A 20,991-nucleotide genomic window follows, 5' to 3' on the forward strand; every position below is an offset into this window, starting at 1 on the left:
ACAAAAGGTGGTTTGAGGTGATAATCCTGTAGATTGACACCTGTTAGAAGGCGTTGGCCAGAAAAGATACTAAAGCTGAGGGCCCCCTTGCTGAGGTAGTCGTCCAGATTCCAACATGAACATGGACTGTCTCCACGCAGCTCTGAGCTCTGACCAAAGACAGCCGAGAGGAGCATGCTGACAGGGGGCCCCCTTCAGCTGTACTCAGGTACGCAAAAGGATTTGTGAGTGGCCCTGGCCTGTTGGCTCAGCGGTAGAGCATCGGCCTAGTGTGCGGAGGACCCAGGTTCGATTCCCTGCCAGGGCACACAGGAGAAGCGCCCATTTGCTTCTCCACCCCTCCGCCGCGCTTTCCTCTCTGTCTCTCTCTTCCCCTCCCGCAGCCAAGGCTCCATTGGAGCAAAGATGGCCCGGGCGCTGGGGATGGCTCTGTGGCCTCTGCCTCAGGTGCTAGAGTGGCTCTGGTCGTAACATGGCGACGCCCAGGATGGGCAGAGCATCGCCCCCTGGTGGGCAGAGCGTTGCCCCATGGGGGGCGTGCCGGGTGGATCCCGGTCAGGCACATGCGGGAGTCTGACTGTCTCTCCCTGTTTCCAGCTTCAGAAAAATGCAAAAAAAAAAAAGGATTTGTGAGTAATAAATTGCCTGTGTGATTCTTGCAATTAACTCTGTGTGTCAGTCTCATGCTTTTCCTCTCGTGGCAGTTAGTGTCGGCACTGATTAGTAGCATCCTCATAGCCGCCTCAAGAGTAGTCTCGAAGAAGCTGCCAGCCCTGCTGATAAGCAGGAGTGTCCCACTGTGTGGGGAAGTCGAATCAGGGACGCCTGATTGACGTAGAGCTTGGGCTCTACTGGGACAACTGGCTTAATTGGCACTCAGCCTTAAAAAGGCAGTTTCAATTGGAAATTTCTGACTTAAAACCAGAGGGCAGAAGTGAAAGGAAATTTGTAAACTCCATATGGCTTAGTGGCCGTCCGCCACTAAATCTTTTGACCTCATACAGTTTTAAGGCCATCGCTGGAAGCTGAGGGAAACCTCTTCCATCTCCAGGTCTGAACTCGTCGGGGTTGTATACCGACCAGCCAATACTAAGAGGCAAAAATTTATTCTTCTGTCTTTGGGTCTGACCTAGTCAGGGGTGTATACTGACCAGCCTATACTAAGGAGAGTGAATATCCCAAGGTAGACTCAGCAGATGGTTGTCACTCTTGATAGACAACTCGGAGAAAACCGTTCTAAAGCCCATAAATTATAAAAAATATTAAAAAGAGGATCTACAAAATAAGCTCTGGAGCAAATATATGAAAAAATTATATTTTGCTTAAAGCTAAAACTAACTAAAGGCCTAAGAGCAGGGGTCCCCAAACTACAGCCTGCGGGCCGTATGCGGCCCGTGACGGCCTTTTACCTGGCCCCCGTCGCACTTACAAGGATAGAGCTGGTTCCCTGATTCATTTCAATTGTAAGCGCTCTGGCACTTACAATTGAAATAATGTGCCCACTGCTATACAGAAACTCTCTTTCCTGTATTGCGCTCGGCGCTCACTGTCCTACCTAGATGATCATGTCGCGACGTTGTAGCGCGCAACGTGCGTATCTAGGCCTGACAGACTGAAGACCGAGGTGCCGGGTCCACAGCGCGGCAGCAGCTGCTGCACTAGGTAAGTATATTTTTTATTTATTTTTTTAATTGGATTTTAAAAATGGTCCTACATTGTGGGCAGAGACCTGAACCTACATGGGAGGCAGAGACCTGGATCTACATGGGGGGCAGAGACCTGGATCTACATGGGGGGCAGAGAACTGGACCTACATGAGGGGCAGAGACCTAGATCTACATGGGGGGGCAGAGACCTGGACCTATATGGGGACAGAGGGCATGGACCTACATAGGGGGCAGAGGGCATGGACCTACATAGGGGGCAGAAACCTGGACCTACATGGGAGGCAGAGGCCTGGATCTACATGAAGGGCAGAGAGCATGGGACCTATATGGAGGGGCAGAGAGCATATATATATTGGTATTTAACTATTATCAATTTGGAATCCCTAGGAAACAATGACGTCAAGAAAGAGAAAAATTGACTCAAGAGTGTATATTCAAAGAACAGTGGACTTATTACTTTTTCATGCAGTACAAGGAAAGAGCTGTGTGTTTGATATGTCAGAATATAGTGTCTGTGTTCAAAGAGTATAATTTGCGTCGACACTATCAAACTCAACATAAAGATAAATATGATTGTTTGGTTGGAGATATGAGAAAAGATAAAATATTAAAACTGAAAAATTCATTGTCAACTCAGCAAAATACTTTTGTGAAGCAGAAGCAGCTAAATATTTCATCACTGCGAGCAAGTTTTCAAGTTGCCAAGCTAATAGCGTGTGCTGGCAGACCATTCGTGGAGGGAGAATTTGTTAAAGAGTGCCTTCTTTCTGTTGCCAAAGAGATGTGTCCAGAAAAGGCAGACTTATTTAGTACAGTTAGTCTTTCAGGATCTACAATAACACGAAGGATTGAAGAAATGGGGGACAATTTGCATCAGCATTTGCAAAACTCTGCGAGAAAACTTTCTTATTTTTCCTTGGCACTCGACGAGAGCAATGATGTTCGTGATTCTGCACAATTTCTAATTTTTATTCGTGGGATGAATGACAATTTCGAAGTCACAGAAGAGCTTGCTGCACTGCAAAGCATCAAAGGAACAACTACGGGAGAGGATATCTATGAAAAGGTTTCCCAAACTGTGAAGGATTTGGAGCTGGACTGGGATAAACTATCCAGTGTGACAACTGATGGTGCGCCTAGTATGGTGGGGCCTAAGAAAGAAGTAATTACTCGCATTAACCTAGAGATGGACAAACTTAACCATTCTCATCCAATAGCCATACACTGCCTCATCCACCAACAAGCATTATGTAGTAAATCACTGAAGTGGGACTCTGTTATGAAAATTGTGGTACGTTGTGTTAACTTCATTAGAACTAATGCACTAAACCACAGGCAATTTCAGGAATTTCTGTCTGAGCTAAATGTGGCCTATGAAGATGTTCTGTACTACACCGAAGTCCGTTGGCTGAGTCGGAGAGTTTTGAGACATTTCTATGACTTTATTCCACAGATTACAGCTTTTATGCTTTCAGAAAACAAAGAAGTACCAGAGCTCAATGATGCAGAATGGAAATGGCACCTCGCCTTTCTGACAGATGTAACAGAGCTACTCAACAGTTTCAATGTGCAACTTCAAGGAAAAGGGAAGCTCATCTGTGATATGCAATCACATGTAAAAGCATTTGAAGTAAAATTAGGCCTCCTTATTAAACAAGTGAAGGAGGAAAATTTCTGCCATCTCCCCTTAACTCAAAATCTGTTAGCGGAAAAACCCTTGATTGCATTCCCAAAAGAAGTATGTGTGGATTCACTGGAAAAGTTGCAAAAGGAGTTCCAATTTAGATTTAAAGAGCTTCATCTCCATGAACAGGACATTCAGCTTTTCCATAACCCATTTTCTATTGACATTGAAAATGTGGATTCAATTTACCAAATGGAACTGGCTGAACTGCAGAATTGTGACTCTCTGAAAGACACATTCAAGTCAAACAACTTGCCTAATTTCTATGCCTCTCTCTCATCAGAGACATATCCTAATATCAGGAACCATGCTCTTAAAATGTCAACAATTTTTGGAAGCACTTATGTCTGTGAACAGACATTTTCTAGGATGAAAAATGTAAAATGTCCAACCCGATCTAGACTAACCGATGAACACTTGCATCATTTGTTGCGGCTAGCAGTGACAAATATAGAACCGGACATTGACTATCTGATTAGCCAAAAGCAAGCCCATAGTTCCCATTGAAATGTTGGTAAGTTTGTTGATTAAAATTTACTTGTTCTTTATTTTAAATATTGTATTTGTTCCTGTTTTATTTTTTTTTACTTTAAAATAAGATGTGTGCGGTGTGCATAGAGATTTTCATAGTTTTTTTTTTTTTTTTTACAGAGGCAGAGATAGACAGGGACAGACAGACAGGAACGGAGAGAGATGAGAAGCATCAATCATCAGTTTCTCGTTGCGCGTTGCGACTTCTTAGTTGTTCATTGATTGCTTTCTCACATGTGCCTTGACCGCAGGCCTTCAGCAGACCGAGTAACCCCCTGCTGGAGCCAGGGACCTTGGGTCCAAGCTGGTGAGCTCTTTGCTCAAACCAGATGAGCCCGCGCTCAAACTGGCGACCTCGGGGCCTCAAACCTGGGTCCTTCCGCATCCCAGTCCGACGCTCTATCCACTGCGCCACCACCTGGTCAGGCTCATAGTTTTTTTAGTCCGGCCCTCCAATGGTCTGAGGGCCAGTGAACTGGCCCCCTGTGTAAAAAGTTTGGGGACCCCTGCCTAAGAGAGTGCTGGAGGAAGTATAGAGTAGAAACTAGTTTCAGATATTCACATATTAACCCAAAATGTTTTACCCATTTGGAAGATACGGAGTAGGAATTAGCATTAAGAAGGAAAATGGAAAAGATTAAAACTTTCTTTAGAAAAATTTTTAAGAAAGAAAAGAACCCCTATAACACCACTTCAGAAAGTCCTGGGAGGATGACGGAGGACTCCCTAAGGAAAAGGTTTAAGGTTCCAGTCGCAGGAAATATCTCATACGACCTTAAAAACCCAAACAACTCCTGGCCGGTTGGCTCAGTGGTAGAGCGTTGGCCTGGTGTGCAGAAGTCCCGGGTTCGATTCCCGGCCAGGGCACACAGGAGAGGCGCCCATCTGCTTCTCCACCCCTCCCCCTCTCCTTCCTCTCTGTCTCTCTCTTCCCCTCCCGCAGTGAGGCTCCATTGGAGCAAAGATGGCCCGGGCACTGGGGATGGCTCCTTGGCCTCTGACCCAGGTGCTAGAGTGGCTCTGGTGGCAACAGAGCGACGCCCCGGATGGGCAGAGCATCGCCCCCTGGTGGGCGTGCTGGGTGGATCCCCGTCCGGCGTATGCAGGAGTCTGTCTGACTGCCTCCCCGTTTCCAGCTTCAGAAAAAAAAAAAAAAGAATAATTTACTGACCTGTGGTGGCGCAGTGGATAAAGCGTCGACCTGGAAATGCTGAGGTCGCCGGTTCGAAACCCTGGGCTTGCCTGGTCAAGGCACATATGGAAGTTGATGCTTCCAGCTCCAACCCCCTGTCTCTCTCTCCTCTCTAAAATGAATAAAAAAAAATAAAATTTAGGCCCTGGCCGGTTGGCTCAGTGGTAGAACATCGGCCTGGAGTGCAGAAGTCCTGGATTCGGTTCGATTCCTGGCCAGGGCACACAGGAGAAGCGCCCATCTGCTTCTCCACTCCTCCCCCTCTCCTTCCTCTCTGTCTCTCTCTTCCCCTCCCGCAGTTGAGGCTCCATTGGAGCAAAGATGGCCCGGGCACTGGGGATGGCTCCTCGGCCTCTGCCCCAGGTGCTAGAGTAGCTCTGGTCTCAACAGAGCGGGTGTGCCGGGTGGATCCCAGTCGGGCGCATGCGGGAGTCTGACTGTCTCTCCCCATTTCCGGCTTCAGAAAAATACAGGAAAAAAAACCCCCAAAAAACCCCAAACAACTTAAACCCTATTATAGAGAGGGCAGAAGGAAAGGAAATTACAGAAATTCTCCTCCAAACCATCGAACAAACAGATGCAGATAGACACAAAGGCAGGGAACTAGCAGGAAAAGTATTAGCAAGAGTCAAAGCAGACCCAGCAGTAATAAGAAAGAAAACTATTAAACAAGAAGATGCTAATAATGAGGAAACTATTGCATTTAATCCATACACCCGAACAGAGCTAGCAGATTTAAGGAAAACATTAATTCAAGGAAATAATACAGATGTAGACTGACTAATGAAAATTTATAAACAGGGAGGGCATACAATCCTCCTATCTACAGATGAATTAAAAACAATTATAGATGCAATTGAAAACCCAAAAATTAAACACCAACTTGGATTGCTAATAGACAAAAATAAGGACAGAATAACATCATTGCGGAACTGGATTAGGGAAGCCTGGAAAATGTCATACCCTACAATAGACCTAACATCAGGAGCAATAACAGCTAGATGGACAGAAATAGGAGATTTATAGATACAGTTAAGAAAGCTAGTACATTTACTAAGTATGTACGGGGATGATTTAGAAAACCCATGGGAAAATAAAAATACATCAGGAATTATCGGAGCACTCATACATGGAGCCCCCTGACAATTATAAAATACCTTTACAAAACTTGTTACAAAGGGCATTCACAGCAGAGGACATTAGAGAAAGAATACAATTACATGAGGACTTAAGTGGGAAAAATCAATTTACATGTTACACAACCATGCCAAACCTAGGGAGAAGACCCGCAAATAGGTTCCAATATAAGAGAATAAATAATGAAAATAATAACTTTAAATCATCATATAGGGGCCCTATTAAACAGGGAAACCCCAACTATTTAAAAAACCAAGGAAAAAAAAGTATCCATTTAATCAACAAAATTAAAATAACCCTTTCAAATTTAGGGAACAACAGGGAAATCAAAACCAAAATTGGAGAAAAAATAAGAATAATACTTTCTCTGAGCAAAATGAAAATATAAATAACCCATTCCAGCAAAAACAGTCAAAAAACTGGACTGGCCCCTGAGGAACAACAAGGGGGCAAATGCAAGCAATGGCAAAGAAATGGAGCAGCACAATTATACAGAAACCAGGAGATAACAGACCTCCTGTTACCCTTGAAGCAAAATTTCCAGATAGTGGTAAAAAGTTTCAAACACAATTCTTCACAGATACAGGTTTCCAAGTCTCATTATTAAGAGGAATATATAATTCAAAAAGATTAATTGGAGTTGAAGGAATATCAGGAGATTCACTAGTAGCAGCAGCAAGAGATGGAATTATATATTATAAAGGATTAAAAAAAGAAGTAACCTTTTATGTAAGCCCAAATTTTCAAAATATTATAGGAATGGATGTATTACCATATTTATTAGAATTTAAAAAATATACACCAAGATTACATAAATTTCAAACAAATTTAGCACAGTTGCAAATTAAACCCATATTTTTACCAGAAACTTTAAAAGCCTCTTTTACCCCACAGTACCCATTAAAAGGTGGACATTAAGAGGTGACAGAGGCCATAAATAAATTAATAGATGAAGACATAATTGAGACAGGAAGAATATATATGTGTGTGTGTGTGTGTGTGTGTGTGTGTGTGTGTATATAAAATAGTCTAGTGTGGCCAGTAAAAAAACCAAATGGAACCTATAGAATTATCATAGACTCATAGACTACAGAAATATCAACACAAATTCTCCTAGTATAGATGGAACCTTACCTGATGCACAAGAAGTAATTGACATTTTACAAAAAGTCAATCCCAAATTTATGGCAGCAATTGATCTCTCAGATATGTTCTTTGCAATACCCATTCATGAGGATTCCAGACCAATTACTAACTTCACGGGGCAAGGAAAGCAGTATGAATATAAAAGACTGCCACAGGATACAAAAATTCACCAGCAATTGCACATAATTTATTAACATCTAGCATAAATCCAAAGGATTACCAATCCGAAATCATTACATATATTGACGATACAGTAATATATAGTGAAAACAAAGAAAACCTCCAGAAAGATTTAAACAAACTGGTAGAACAATTGAAAGGAGCAGGATGGACAATAAATCCAGAAAAAATACAACCCCCAGGGGCAGAAGTAAAATTTTTAGGAATTCAATGGAGCTCAAATGGTAGGAAAATACCAGAAAAGGTAGTAAACAAAATACTTAGCATTAAGGCCCCCAGCAATAAAAAGGAAGCCCAACAGTTAATTGGATTATTTGCATACTGGAGAAATCACATCCCATACTTATCAGTATTAGCAAAGCCAATATATAAAGTAACTAGGAAGGCAATAGATTTTAAATGGGGGAAAGAGCAACAAGACGCCTTAGGACAGTTAAAAGACTATTCAGAGCACCATCAAAAATTAGCGGCACCAAAACCAGGAGACACAATCACATTAGATATAATATTCACTGGAACTCACGGATGTTGGGGCTTATATAAAAAAGGACCAAGTGATAAACAAAAAATACCAGTAGGTGTCTGGTCCCAAAGATTTCCATACTGCCACAATAAATATCCACCCTATGAAAAACATATATGGGTATTATATGCAGCGCTTCTCCATACAGAACCACTAACAGGACAAAACCCAGTAATAGTCAGATCCTTACTACCCCTCAAAGCATGGCTTAAAATGTCATCCAAAGAATTGGCAGGTACCCAAATTGAGGAGAAAGTGCTGGCATGGAAATGGTACATAAACTCCAGAGAAATAACGAGCACTGGCGAACCAGCCCTTCTCACAGAGGAGGTCTCCAAACTGGAGATAGATCCCCCAAGACAGATTGTCGAGAACCGAAGGGTGCCCGAGGATCTAGGGGTGACAGGGCCTAAATATAGACCCTCATGAAAAATGCCTGGTTTACAGACGGATCAGCCCCCGTAGCCGGTGACTCGACCAAATGGAGAGCAGCAGCTTTCAATCCGGCGACAAATACCGCGCTCACGAGGGAAGGTAAGACTGACTCGGCTCAACGTGCAGAGCGAGTAGGAGTCCTTCTGCAGTGGAATATGCTATGGAGAGGGGGCTACCCAAAGTACATGTTTTTAGTGATTCACTGGCAGTATATAAGGAAATAACAGAATGGTCAGGAAAATGGAAACAAAATAATTGGCAAATTAATGGAAGGGACCTCTCTGTTCGAGAGAACACTGGGGAAAACTAGATAAATTAACATCACACATAAAGCTCTGTGTAACCCATATATCAGCTCATGCCACAGATAACTCTCCAACCACACTAGGGAATCAAATAGCAGATAAGCTAGCAAGAGGATTTAAGGTAGGAGAAGAAATTAATATTAGGGATACAACAAAAACATATGGGATAAAGTTAAGGTTAGAAAAAGATGAAGATACAGGAAAATATAAAAGAACCCCCAATACCTACAATCAAGTTAAAAAGAAAAGGGGATAAATATAAAATACAAGAGGAATACTTAAATCTCTCTCCAGAGTTTATAAAGGAAATTCATATCCAATTAGGACATCCAGGACAAACAGCAGTGATAGAATGGTTTAGAACCAGAAATTTAAAGGCAAAAATAGAAGACATAAAGAGAGGCATTCATAGATGGATAGCCTGTAAAAATGTATATACATTCCAGACAACAGAGCCACCGGGGTTAGATAGACCCCAAATACCAAATTTTCAAGCCCAAATTGATTTTATTGGACCCTTGTTGTGGCCTTTCCTTCAAAAGTATGCAGGTACAATGGTTGACGTACATACAGGAATAATGTTTGCCTTGGCAGCAAAACAGCCATCAGCAGCCACTACAATTAAGACATTAAATATGTGGAAAACATTCTTTGGAACTCCTAAAATCATAGATTCAGATCAAGGAACCCATTTTTTAGCCAGCCGAGTACAATCTTTTGCTGCTATAAATATTATATATTGGAATTTTCATATGCCATATAACCCAACAGCATCAGGAATAATAGAGAGACATAATGGACTATTAAAAGTCAAATGTCCTACATTATTAATAGATAGAAAATTTAACAATTTACAAGCACTTTTTTTATTTATTTTTTATTTTTTTATTTTTTTACAGAGACAGAGTCAGAGAGAGGGATAGACAAGGACAGACAGACAGGAACAAAGAGAGATGAGAAGCATCAATCATTAGTTTTTCATTGCGCGTTGCAACACCTTAGTTGTTCATTGATTGCTTTCTCATATGTGCCTTGACCGCAGGCCTTCAGCAGACCGAGCAACCCCTTGCTGGAGCCAGTGACCTTGGGCTCAAGCTGGTGAACTTTTGCTCAAACCAGATGAGCCCGCGCTCAAGCTGGTGACCTCGGGGTCTTGAACCTGGGTCCTCTGCATCCCAGTCCGACGCTCTATCCACTGTGCCACCACCTGGTCAAGCTACAAGCACTTTTTAATGAAGCATGCTGTGCCCTAAATAGTAGACCAAGAGTAAACAGAAGTTCTCCCCTGGAAGAACTGACTAAACCCCATTTAGAACAAGCAGAAATTAAAATGTGAAGTGTACCTAAAATTAAGAAAAATCCACCCTATAAAATAATAGTAAAATCCCCTAAGGATGCATCTCTCTCCCAACAGGAAATAATCTGCAGCACAGGATACAACACCATGTGGACAGTAAATAAACAGGGACAAGTACAACAGATCAGAATAGATAACCTTACATCAAATGACTGAGAATGTGTAATTTAGTAAAATTGTTAATCTGGATCCTAGTACTCCTTATGATCGTACCTTATACGATTATAATTCTACATATAACCTGGTGTGCCAATAGAAATTGCCTGAGCAATGGAACACAGATATTCTGCTGCTCTCAAATTAATAACAATACTCTCTGTGTTTTAGACCACGGAACATTCTGGAGAAAACAGTAGGAGAACAAATAGTAGACGTCTTGGCAACAGGACCACCAAAACTAAAGAACAAAATTAGAAATATTTATGGCACTCATATCTAATGGGAGACTTTGCCACTGGAAAGATATTCATATACAAATGAACCTAGAACAACCAAAACAAAGACAAGATTAAAATTATTATTAGTATTATTCATTTTTTCCCGAATCCCCAGATTTTATTTTATTTTTTTGTATTTTTCTGAAGCTGGAAACAGGGAGAGACAGTCAGACAGACTCCCGCATGCGCCCGACTGGGATCCACCCAGCACGCCCACCAGGGGCGATGCTCTGACCACCAGGGGTCGATGCTCTGCCCATCCTGGGCGTCGCCATGTTGCGACCAGAGCCACTCTAGTGCCTGAGGCAGAGGCCACAGAGTCATCCCCAGCGCCCGGGCCATCTTTGCTCCCATGGAGCCTTGGCTGCGGGAGGGGAAGAGAGACAGAGAGGAAGGCGCGGCGGAGGGGTGGAGAAGCAAATGGGCGCTTCTCCTGTGTGCCCTGGCAGGGAATCGAACCCGGGTCCTCCGTACGCTAGGCCGACGCTCTACCGCTGAGCCAACCGGCCAGGGCCCGAATCCCCAGATTTTAAATTGGACCTCACGGGATACTGGGACTCTGATGAGCCATTGTCACCAACAACATTTGAAAAATACAAATTTAAATTAATGAAAGAAGGGTGGCCATAATCTAGGGAACCATTTAATACCAATTTACATTTTGAATGAGAATTGCCATCAATAATGGAGGAAACTCCAAAAAGTGAAGATTCAGATCTAGAGGATTTACCCTCATCACCAAAATGCCCATAGGGGCACAATATAAGGAAAAACAAATAAGTCCAGCTTTCATTGCTCCACATTGGCAGAGGACCTATCAGTATTATCCAGAACCAATCCATACCCCCTGGTACCTCCTGCATGAAAATAATCAGAATTTGAACGCAGAAAAGGCTTGGCCACAAATTCTGACTGGGGCCTGCATGGAGCAAATACATTGTACCCTTGATGGCATCCAATCCGTGGTAGAACATCTACCAAGCGGAGGAACACTAGAAAAAGGATTGTTTTATATATATACAATACTACGTGGATTTGGCTAAGACAGCTATTTATAACCCGCATAGACAGCCAATTTACAGAGATTTAGAAAATCCACCCCAGGGAATTCATCCAGATACCCTAGCATTTTTAAATTCTGAAGATTATCACAATTACAAACAAGAGCCTAGGGTAAGCATTACTTGATATAACACAGAGGAATCTGCTTCAGAGCCAGAGGAAAGCAAAATAGTAGAACACCTGTATAGAGTGCCTAGGAGACAACCTAGAAACTGGCCAAACCGGAATGAAATCATCCAGTATGATCATGAGGTGGGTCATCCTCGTTGTCAATGTAATATTAGGGTATAATGCTAATAATGCTAACAATAATAATAATGCTATTACTTTTTTGAGCTACCCGTGGTGGAAACCACCCTGAGGGAAGCGATTTATATTTTAGGAAACTTCGCCTTTGTACACTGCAACACCAACCTGACCTACTGGGACCACACTGCGAACTCCAGGAATTGGACAGCGGATAACATCGCAAACGATTCAGTGGACACCTGCAAACTGATCGCCGACGCCATGAACGTAACAACGGAAAAACCATGTACTCATCATATGCAATTCATGGCACATTGAAACATTTACCAACCACCACGTTCAGCGAACTGCAGGAAGAACATATGAACAGGGAAAAAGATTATGGAGAAACCTTCAAAAAACTTGAAGTACTCCATAATGAGACTAAAAAACTTATCTCAAAAGCTGGACAAGAACAGAACATTATGAAGGAACTGAGACTGATACCTAACATTGTGAGCATCATCCTAGACCCCTTTAGGTGACCCCTGTGTTTTGGTCGTTTGACCCCCGCTGGGGTTGCGACCCACAGGTTGAGAACTGCTGTCCTAGACCGTGATGCAAAAAGAAGGGTAAACCATGTCATTTTATAAAGACTATAGGATCTATATGTTCAACACTGAGTTGTACACCAACACGGAATTTATTAAATCCAGTATATTATATTGAACAAGGTATTCATACCTTTACATCAATATGGACTGGAATTAAGGAAATAATAATACTTATATGCCTGTTTGTTTTGATTATATTAGGATTAAAGGTGTGTAATCCTATTTGCAATATATGTTTAAAAAGGAATAAAAATTATTTTGTAATAATCCTTGAAAGCATATAGCTTGCTGGGATCAAGGGGTGGAATGTTGTAGTAATATAATGTTATAGTAATTAAATATATAGAAATATAAAAAACAAAAATATGGAAGATATATAAAAGTAATTAAGATATAGTATTAAAATTAATTAAGAAAATTAAATAAAGTTATGCCATCTGGATAGGAATTAATATAGTGTGTGCAGATGTAATAAACAGACTGACTTTCGAGCAGGACCCAGTTAGTGTGTGTGTGAAGTTATACATAGATAAGAAGTGGCTTGATGTCATAACTCTGTAGGTTAACATAAACAAGAAGCTTCCCTAGGAATATCTTAAAAGTGGCTTGATGTAACATTTCAGTAGATTAACATAAAAAGGGCTCCCTTCCAGGAACTCCCAAAAAAGGTGGTTTGGAGTGATAATCCTGTAAATTGACACCTGTTAGAAGGCGTTGGCCAGAAAAGGTACTAAAGCCGAGGGGCCCCCTGCTATGGTAGTCGCCCAGACTCCAACGTTGATGTGGACTGTCTCCACACCGCTCTGAGCTCTGACCAAAGACGGCCAAGAGGAGCACGCCGATGGGGCCCCCCTTAAGCTGTACCCACGCATGCCAAAAGGATATGTGAGTAATAAATTGCCTGTGTGATTCTTGCAACTAACTTTGTGTGTCGGTCTCGTGTTTTTCCTCTGGTGGCAGTTAGTGTCGGCACTGTTTAGTAGCATCCTCATGGCCGCTTCGAAGAGGCTGCCAGCCTGCTGATAAGCAGGAGGGTCCCACTGCACGGGGAAGTGGAATAGGGACGCCTGATCGACGTAGAGCCCAAACTGGGACAGGAGGACATGGGAAATATGCCATCGCTAGAACAAGGAAAGAGGCCTCAGACTTTAGGTTCTACAATTGTGAGGAAATTTCTGATTTTTAAGCTATCCAGTCTGTGGTACTAGTTAGCCCTAGCAAACTAATATAGTGCCCCTAAATTCTTCTGTGTGTTAGACCACCATTATTTCATTATCTTTTGAAAATTAGATATTTCTTTCTATTATGAGTATAATAAGTGTTCAATTTCAAACTTAAGTTGTACAGAATATACTAAGAAAAGGGGGAACCATAGTGTCAAATACAATCTCTGTTTTAGATTGTTTAATTCCTTTCATATTTTTCTGTACATCTTTAAAAATCTATAAAATTGAAATTTAGAAGATTTACCAGGTCCTGAAGCTTATAACTGCAAACATAATGTGCACTGCCCAGAATCTACAGTTCTTTGGAAGCTTTGCCCCTTGTTCTGAATAAGCCTACTCATAATTCTCTGCTTCCCACCCCTCACAATTTTGGCCATTATTGCTCTCACCAGATGACATTTCTTTCTCCCTGGAGAACAGACTTGAAACCATCAGATGGGCTTTCTCACATGCACCATTCTCCAGGTCCTCAAACTCAATGCAATCCTACGTTCAACTCCTATCTGTCCCTAATGAGCAGTGGTTCCCAACCTAGACTCCACTTAACATCATCTGGGGAATTTTCAAAAAGCAGATGCCTAGAGCCTCTATTGGACAAGCATATGTCTCAAGGAAAAGGACCAAGCATCAGTAATATTTTTTCTTTTTTTTTAATTAAAAAATATTTTAATTTATTCATTTTAGAGAGCGAGAGAGAAGGTGGGGAGGAGCAGGATGCATCAAATCCCATATATGCCTTGACCAGGCAAGCCAGGGGATTTGAACCGGTGACATCAGTGTTCCAGGTCAATGCTTTTATCCACAGTGCCACCACAGGTCAGGTCCTTTTGTTCTTTTAAAAAATATATTGTTTTAAAGCAGCCCAGTGCATTACACATTGTAAACTCAGTGGTAACTTTTTTTTAAAAGATTGTATTTATTTATTTTTTAGAGAGAGGATAGAGAGAGAGAAAGAAAGGGGGAGGGGGAGGTGTGCCCAGGAATTTGAACTGGCAAACTTAGCGTTCCAGGTCAACGCTTTATCTGCTGCACCACCACAGCCAGACACATCAGTAATTTTTTCAAAGCTCCCTAAGTAATTGTAATATGTAACCAGGGCAAGAACATTTGGAATAAGACAATGAACACTTCCTCTTACCCTTTCTCTCTCTTACCTTCTCTTCCTTTCTCTTCCATATTCAAACAGTTCAGTCCTACAACCATTCTCTGGGCAAAGAAAGGTAGAGTGGGTGTCTGGTGGAGAGAAGGGGAGTCTAGGTGGCCCGAAACAGTAAGTCAGAGCCCAGGAAGGCGGTCAGTGGCTGGGCAGGGCCTTGTCTGGGTGGCTCCGTGGATAGAGCATCGTCCCGGCATGTGGAGGCTGCACGCTTGCTCCCCAGTCACCAGTAGGTAATTAGTCACAATTAAATGGAACAACTAAGTAGAACAAGTTAATGCTTCTCTTTCTCTCTCAAATCAGTAGAAAAATTAAACAAAACAAGAAGCTGGACAGTGTATACAGAGTATCCACCTGCAGGGATGACCCAGTGCAGGGAATCAGAGCCTGAGGAGCATGGGGGGAGGGGCATGAGGAGGGGATACATGAAAGGGGGTAGCCCGGGATGGGGTGTCAGAGCCCAGGTACCATGAACAAGGTGTCGGAATGAAGGGCTGGCTTGGTGTGGGATGTCAGAGCCCAAGCAGAATAAGAAAATGTCCCTATGGGAGAACAGCCTGAGATGAAGAGTGTGGATACAAAACTTTCAGTGGACAAAGTTCAATAGGCAGGGAAGACTATGGCAATAGTGAGGAGAGAGATTGAACTCCATTGCAAGAGGTGGGAAGGTTTCTAAGCCCTTGGGTGAGCTAGTGGGAAAATGCTGAACTACCAGGGGAAGGCTGGTCTGTGGGTTGTGTGGAGCACTGTGAGTAAGTGAAAAACTCCTGAGTGTGCAAATGTTTTTCTCTGTCATTAGGCCATGTGGCTGTACTAGTTGGCACTCATTTGAGTTGGGCTCCCACCTTCCCACAGAGACTGGGAAATGGGGGCCATCTCCTTTAACATTTACATTTCAAAGACATAGTTTTCTGGTGCTTGAGAAAGACCATCCTAGCAATAGTCTGAGAGAATATTTACATACATTTTAAAGGAGCAGAGACAGAATTTGCAATTACAAATTTTCTAAAGTAAATGTTCTAAGAAAAGGGAGGCCTTTAGTCATGTACCTATGGTTTGGAAGAAGCCTAAGTCAAGCTGAGGGAATAAGAAAGCCGTCTTGATCAAGAGTCAGAGCCGAGTGAAGACTGGAGGGCATGTGCACTGGGTAGGCCAGTAGGGGGATCAAGAGTCAGAGCCGAGTGAAGACTGGGGGGCATGTGCACTGGGTAGGCCAGTAGGGGATCAAGAGTCGGAGCCGAGTGAAGACTGGGGGGCATGTGCACTGGGTAGGCCAGTAGGGGGATCAAGAGTCAGAGCCGAGTGAAGACTGGGGGGCATGTGCACTGGGTAGGCCAGTAGGGGATCAAGAGTCAGAGCCGAGTGAAGACTGGGGGGCATGTGCACTGGGTAGGCCAGTAGGGGATCAAGAGTCGGAGCCGAGTGAAGACTGGAGGGCATGTGCACTGGGTAGGTCAGTAGGGGATCAAGAGTCAGAGCTGAGTGAAGACTGGGGGGCATGGGCACTGGGTAGGCCAGTAGGGGATCAAGAGTCAGAGCCGAGTGAAGACTGGGGGGCATGGGCACTGGGTAGGCCAGTAGGGGATCAAGAGTCAGAGCCGATTGAAGACTGGGGGGCATGTGCACTGGGTAGGCCAGTAGGGGATCAAGAGTCAGAGCCGAGTGAAGACTGGGGGGCATGTGCACTGGGTAGGCCAGTAGGGGGATCAAGAGTCAGAGCTGAGTGAAGACTGGAGGGCATGTGCACTGGGTAGGTCAGTAGGGGATCAAGAGTCGGAGCCGAGTGAAGACTGGAGGGCATGTGCACTGGGTAGGTCAGTAGGGGATCAAGAGTCAGAGCCGAGTGAAGACTGGGGGGCATGTGCACTGGGTAGGCCAGTAGGGGGATCAAGAGTCAGAGCTGAGTGAAGACTGGGGGGCATGTGCACTGGGTAGGTCAGTAGGGGATCAAGAGTCAGAGCCGAGTGAAGACTGGGGGGCATGTGCACTGGGTAGGCCAGTAGGGGGATCAAGAGTCAGAGCCGAGTGAAGACTGGGGGGCATGTGCACTGGGTAGGCCAGTAGGGGATCAAGAGTCAGAGCCGAGTGAAGACTGGGGGGCATGTGCACTGGGTAGGCTTGTAGGGGATCAAGAGTCAGAGCCGAGTGAAGACTGGGGGGCATGTGCACTGGGTAGGCCAGCAGGGGGATCAAGAGTCAGAGCCGAGTGAAGACGGGGGGGCATGTGCACTGGGTAGGCCAGTAGGGGATGGCAGCTGATGTAGGAGATTGTTTACATGGAAGGACTGATCAAATAAAGAATTAAATGAAAGCTGATGTCTCATTAATGGAAAAGTGGGTTACAAATATGGAAAGAGAGTAGCTTGTAATATGGTACTACAACTGGAGATGTCAGTGTGAACTCATGCTTTTCAATATATTTAGGTATAGAAATAAATATAGCTGTGGGTGTATTGTCTAGGATTGTTCATTGAGAGGAGAGCAAAGATACTTCAATAGGAATGAACACAACTAGCACCCAGATCTTGGTTTCTAAATCCTTTTATTTTTTTTCTGTAAAGAACCAGGGAACCTTGGATAAATGACTGATTCCTGGGATGGAATAGGAAAAGTATAAGATAAATTTGGAACATTATTTGTGCCAGAGAACAAAGAAGGACAGAAAGAAAGATGAACATGTCAAAAGGTCTCTAAGACCAACTGAATAGGCTTCCACTAGCCAAATCCAGGATGATTTGAGCATCAAAATAAATAACGTAGTAACAGATTTTAATCCACTGAATGAAATAGAAAATCATAAGCCCATACAGATATAAACAAATAAATGAAAAGTTCAGTGAGAAATAGCGTATTTAGAACTTTTCAAATGAACTCCCTACAAAATGCTTATTCATGACAAAGGGCAGAAAGGCTAGTGTTACAGTGGCCAGCGTGCCTTTCTAGTGGCATTTTCAAGTCATCAAGGGGAACATCGTCAGTATGGGACAAATAAGAATTAAGTTCCACCTGGTAGGATGCATGGAGAACATACCATTACTTCTGTTATATATTCCTGCTAAGAAGCATAGCTAAAATCTAAGAATCTTGTAAAATTGTACAAACCTAAATTGAGAGTGTAAAGCCAGTAGCCGCGGCCACCATCAGGGCCACCCGGCCCGTGCAGGTTTGCATTTGATTCGGACAGACGGTAATGAAACAATGGTGCCAAGAACTGGTGGGCCATTACCTTTAATCCTAGCTCACACCCAGCAGATGAGAAATACACACAGTGAGAAAACACTTCCCTTTCCATTCAGGGCTCCCAATGCCACTGACTTATTCGAGTTTCCTAGAATCAAAGTTTTTTACCTCACCAGCCTTATTCACCTCTGTTCCCCATCTCCTTCTCTCTGCACAAACTGACTTCTCCTTCAGCACTTCACCATCTTATCTGCCTCTCCTCTGCAATGCTGATGGCAGGATCTGAGAGTGCCCCCGATCTGCCTCATTTTATAGTGTAGAAATTAAAGCCTTTAAGTCAATATACAAATAAGGAGTCTCTGATACAAAGCCACTTATCTGAGGCATAAATGGGATTCCTTATAAGAGTGCACCACCCCACATCATGCAACAGTCAAGGGTGTCGGGAAAGGCTTAGTTTTGAGAAGATCTTAGTATTAAAAGGGTGGGAAAGGCTTAGTCTTAAAACCAAGCCTCAGGCTATAAGGATCTTGCCAGCCTACAGCCTGTCCCCCACATCCAGTGCAAATGATAAGTGAGCAAACATTTATACAGTATCATATTTATAAACTTATTTGACTAACAGAGAGACATTCTACAAAATAACTGGTCTGTAAACATAAAAAGTGCTGAGGTCATAAATATTACAGAAAGACTGAGGAATTACTCCAGACTGGAGGAAACCAAAGACAATATGTGATTCCAAACTGGGTCGTTTTCTTCTAAAAGACATTACTGAGACAGTTGGTGAAACTTGAGTTTCACCACAAGAAAATGAGGCTTAGATCAGCATTAACATCAGTGTTAACTTCCTGACTTTGAGGGTGAGGTTGTGGTTATGCTTTCTTGTTTGTTAACAGACTAAAGTTAACAAACTTTAGGGTGATTGGATAACTTACACAAATTATTCAGTAAAAGATTTTGTCCTTGTATTTCTACTAATAAATAAAAAGGAATCATATAGTTAATAACTGTATAACAACACTGTCAACCCCCAATAAAAGAAAGAGGTAATTTTCTGAAGACCATTCTCTTCACTCTCAGGGACTTAACTCCATTCTTATCTGTACACTTTCAGTTTCCTACTTCAACTAGTATCTTTTTCATCAGTATATAAGTAGGGTTAGGGTTCCTGATTTTCTGAGCCATATATTGCTTAGTTTTGTTTATATGCTTGTATGTATTTAGCCACTTAGCATTATTTCTGAGATCCATCCACACTGATGTATCTATAGTTAATTCTTCTCATTGCTATTTAATATTCCATTGAGTGAATTTGCCACACCTGACCTTTCTATGCTTCTGTTGATGAATATTTGGCATAAATCAGCTCTGAACAGTCTTGTTCATGTCTTCAGATGCACATGAGCACAGTTGTTCTGGAGAAGATAGCCTGGAGGGCAAGCACTGTTTGGTGATCATGCATATGATCAGTGTTTCTAAATAGTGCTGAACTGGTTCCCAGAGTGTCAGACCAGTTTTCACTGATCAGTGTTTCTAAATAGTGCTGAACTGGTTCCCAGAGTGTCAGACCAGTTTTCACTGATCAGTGTTTCTAAATAGTGCTGAACTGGTTCCCAGAGTGTCAGACCAGTTTTCACTGCTGTGAGTAGTGGATTAAGAGTTCTCTTCATCCTTGCTAAGTCTTGGTATTATGAGACTTCTACTGCTGGCCATTGAGGTGGGTATGAAATTATATCTAGATGTGGTTTTAATTTCTGTTTTCCTCTTTACTAATGAGACCAAAAATCTTTTCAGATTTTCAGGGCTTACTTATGCTTCCTCTTCTATGAAATTCTTGTAAATTAAAAAAAAAATTGTTTATTGATTTTTAGACAGAGAGGAGAGAAAGAAAGAGGGGGGGGAGGGAGAGAGAGAGAATAGTGGGGAGAAGCAGGAAATATCAACTCATAGTAGTTTCTTCCTGTATGCGTCTTGACCGGGTAAGACCAGGGTTTTGAACCTGCAACCTCAGCATTTGAACCTGCGATGCTTTATCCTCAGTGCCACCACAGGTCAGATTTTTACTTTTTTTTTTAATGTCAGATTGGTCATGTTTTGCTTATTTGTATGCTATGCTTTGTATCCTAACTTTATTTACTGTATGTGTTGCAGCATCTTTTTGTTTTTAGTTTCCCTTTTCACTATGTACTTTGTGGTAATAAACAGAAGTTCTCAACTGCAGTGTGGTTACATTTATGAGGCTTTTCCATATGGTTTCTGCTTTTTGTGTCTTGTTTAGTACATCCTACTTTGAGGTCATAAGATATTCTTCTGGATTCTTTTGTAAAAGCTTCCTAGTTTGTTTGTTTTTTTGGTTTTGTTTTTTGTATTTTTCTGAAGTTGGAAACGGGGAGGCAGTCAGACAGACTCCCGCATGTGCCTGACCAGGATCCACCCGGAATGCCCACCAGGGGGCGATGCTCTGCCCATTTGGTGTGTTGCTCTGTTGCAACCAGAGCCATTCTAGTGCCTGAGGAGGAGGCCATGGAGCCATCCTCAAGGTCCAAGCCAACTTTGCTCCACTGGAGCCTTGGCTACAGGAGGGGAAGAGAGAGACAGAAAAGATGAGGAAGGGTGGAGAAGCAGATGGGTGCTTCTTCTGTGTGCCCTGGCTGGGAATTGAACCTGGGACTTCCACACATCAGGTCGGTGCTCTACCACTGAGAAAACCAGCCAGGGCCTAAATACTTCCTAGTTTTGCCTTCTACTGGGAGTTCATATATGTGTAGTTTATGAGGTAAGAGGTCTAATTTCATTTATTTCTGCAAGATTAACAAATATTCTCGGTTCCATGTCTTTAAAAATTCATAGTTTCTTACTGCTACGAAACCATATCATACATCAAGTACTAAAATATTCTTTAGCCTACTTCTGGGCTCCATTTTTGTC

General features: G+C 42.7%; 1 long non-coding RNA gene across 1 annotated transcript in view; it reads left to right on the plus strand.

Moving 5' to 3' along the window:
- The window catches only part of LOC136384223 (uncharacterized), a 38,177-nt gene extending 25,953 nt beyond the window's left edge, over positions 1-12,224 (plus strand). Inside the window, exons 2-3 of the long non-coding RNA XR_010747544.1 lie at positions 8,508-8,594; positions 12,039-12,224. This is a non-coding gene — a long non-coding RNA (uncharacterized lncRNA). The remainder of the gene's footprint in view (positions 1-8,507; positions 8,595-12,038) is intronic.
- Positions 12,225-20,991: the final 8,767 nt, after the last annotated feature.

Source organism: Saccopteryx leptura, chromosome 12, assembly GCF_036850995.1.
Source record: "Saccopteryx leptura isolate mSacLep1 chromosome 12, mSacLep1_pri_phased_curated, whole genome shotgun sequence".
Classification (NCBI taxonomy): Eukaryota; Metazoa; Chordata; class Mammalia; order Chiroptera; family Emballonuridae; genus Saccopteryx; species Saccopteryx leptura.